Source organism: Trichosurus vulpecula, chromosome 4 (genome assembly GCF_011100635.1).
Source record: "Trichosurus vulpecula isolate mTriVul1 chromosome 4, mTriVul1.pri, whole genome shotgun sequence".
In the NCBI taxonomy this organism is placed as follows: Eukaryota; Metazoa; Chordata; class Mammalia; order Diprotodontia; family Phalangeridae; genus Trichosurus; species Trichosurus vulpecula.
This window is the reverse complement of record NC_050576.1, coordinates 238489821-238492857: the sequence shown is the minus strand read 5'-3', so window position 1 is coordinate 238492857 and position 3037 is coordinate 238489821. Positions and strand designations below refer to the sequence as shown.

At 43.3% G+C, this 3037-nt stretch overlaps 1 pseudogene; it reads right to left on the bottom strand.

Moving 5' to 3' along the window:
* Positions 1–821: 821 nt before the first annotated feature.
* LOC118847049 lies at positions 822–2762 on the bottom strand (annotated as a pseudogene).
* Positions 2763–3037: the final 275 nt, after the last annotated feature.

The following is a 3037-nucleotide window of genomic DNA, read 5'->3' as shown; positions in this document are numbered from 1 at the left end:
CATTTTGAGACTGTCAGCGAGTGACTCAGGAAAATTCCCTTGGAACAAGCTTGGAGCTCATCCACATTCATCCAAGAACTTCGACATTATTTTCTTTCTTTTGCTCAATCCTTGTCAATGGCAGGTTTATTAGTGGAAAGTTGATCTCTGTACACCAGGTGGTACCATGCAGAGTTCCCTGATAATCTTCGATGGATCCGAATAAGTAGAAAATTTCACTGTAATTATTTGGGCCTTTCATACCATGAGTGTCCCGGACACTGAGGTATAAATACTTTTAATAGCTAGCATTTATATTGCGATTTAAGGTTTGCAAAGTGCTTTACATGGATTTTCTCATTTAATCCTCACAACAATCGTGGAAGGTAGGTGCTATTATCATCCCCATTTTACAGATAAGGAAACTGATGCACCCTGAAGTGAAAAGATTTGTTCCAGGGCTATATAACAAGTCAATGACCGAGACAGGATTTGACCTTGGATCTTCTTGTCTCCAATCGGGCATCCACTAATCCACCTTTAAAGTATTCTGAGAACTTCAAAGTGCTGTGTAAATGTCACCTGCCATTATTATTCTTTTTTTTATGGCACCAATTTAAATAGATTTTATTCTCCAGGACAAGAATTGCATTCCCACTTGTTTACAGTACTGATAAAGTGCAATGTTGTTCACTTCTCTCCCTCTGCACACATTCAAGTATTCAGAATGCCCAGATTTACACAGTAGCTTAAATATTACTTTTAAACCACTACTGCCTTGGCTACAAATTTGAGTCCTTCAATTTTTGGAAAACTGGGGAATGCTCTTTCTTCTGGTGTGTTTAGTAGACCTCTTCAATGGTGGGTCCAGAAGAAGCACCTCCAGATGGGAGTACTCCACCCCGTGGGAGCCCACCAGACATGCCTCCTGGCATGCCCCCTGCACTCTGGTACAGCTTAGTAATGATGGGGTTGCAGACCTTCTCCAATTCTTTCTGCTGATGCTCAAATTCTTCCTTCTCAGCAGTCTGGTTCTTATCCAGCCAGTTGATTATTTCATCACATTTGTCAAGGATCTTGTGTTTGTCTTCATCCCCAATCTTGCCTTGCAGTTTCTCATCCTCTATGGTGGCCTGCATGTTGAAAGTGTAAGATTCCAGAGAATTCTTAGAAGACACCTTGTCTCTCTGCTTCTCATCCTCAGCCTTGTATTTCTCAGCCTCCTGGACCATGCGCTCAATGTCTTCTTTGCTCAGATGTCCTTTGTCATTGGTGATGGTGATCTTGTTCTCCTTGCCTGTGCTTTTATCCACACCTGAAACATTGAGGATGCTGTTTGCATCAATGTCAAATGTTACTTCAACCTGAGGAACACCCCTGGGTGCTGGAGGAATTCCTGTGAGCTCAAATTTGCCAAGCAGGTTGTTGTCCTTTGTCATTGCTCTCTCAACTTTGTAAACCTGAATAAGCACACCAGTCTGGTTGTCTGAATAGGTGGTAAAGGTCTGTGTCTGCTTGGTGGGGATGGTGGTATTACGTTTGATCAGAATGGTCATAACTCCACCAGCAGTTTCAATTCCAAGGGAAAGAGGAGTGACATCCAACAGCAGCAAGTCCTGCACATTCTCAGATTTATCTCCAGACAAAATTGCAGCCTGGACAGATGCACCATAAGCAACAGCCTCATCAGGATTGATACTCTTGTTGAGTTCTTTGCCATTGAAGAAATCTTGCAGAAGCTTCTGGATTTTGGGGATTCGAGTAGAACCACCCACCAGGACAATGTCATGAATCTGAGATTTATCTAGCTTGGCATCTCTCAAGGCCTTTTCCACAGGGTCCAGTGTGCCACAGAAGAGATCAGCATTCAGCTCTTTGAAACGGGCTAGGGTGATTGATGTGTAGAAGTCGATACCTTCATAGAGGGAGTCAATCTCAATACTGGCCTGGGTACTGGAAGAGAGGGTATGCTTAGCACATTCAGAAGCGGTGCAAAGTTGGCAAACAGCCCTCTTGTTCTCACTGATGTCCTTCTTGTGTTTTCACTTGAACTTGGCAATGAAATGGTTGACCATTCTGTTGTCAAAGTCCTCTCCACCCAAGTGGGTGTCCCCAGCTGTGGACTTGACCTCAAATATGCCATCTTCAATGGTAAGAATGGAGACATCGAAAGTACCACCTCCAAGGTCAAAGATCAACATATTTCTCTTGGCACCAACATTTTTGTCCAAGCCATAAGCAATAGCAGCAGCAGTTGGCTCATTGATGATTCGGAGCACATTGAGACCAGCGATGGTTTCACAGTCTTTGGTGGCCTGGCGTTGGGAATCATTGAAATAGGCTGGTACTGTGACCACAGCATTTGTGACAGTCTTCCCAAAGTAAGCTTCAGCAATTTCTTTCATCCTGGTTAAGACCACAGAAGATACTTCTTCTGGGTAGAAACTTTTGGTTTCCCCTTTGTATTCCACTTGGACCTTAGGCCTGCCTGCGTCATTCACCACCGTGAAAGGCCAATGCTTCATGTCTGACTGTACAACTGCATCATCAAATCTGTGACCAATCAGACATTTGGCATCAAAAATTGTGTTGGTGGGGTTCATTGTAACTTGATTCTTTGCAGCATCACCGATTAGACATTCAATGTTGGTGAAGGCGATGTAGCTTGGGGTGGTCCTGTTTTCTTGGTCATTAGCAATGATCTCCACTTTCCCGTGTTGGAAGACTCCCACACAGGAGTAAGTGGTGCCAAGATCAATGCCAACTGCGGGTCCCTTCGACATGGTCGCTGGGGAGTCGGGGGTCGTAGCTGACCACTGTGGAGGAAGAAGGGCTGCTGCTATGCTGAGTAGTGCCATTATTATTCTAATCAAATGAACTTTAATATGTGAAACACATTGGGATTTGGTGAGAATTCTAGGAAAATACAAGGGAAGTCACTGGTATATACTTTTTTTTTTTTAACTGGGTGGTCAAGGGAATAGGATAGATGATCAAGTTATCAAATTTGTGGAGATTTTACATCTAAATTTACATTTAGATTTGTATCCAAAGCTTT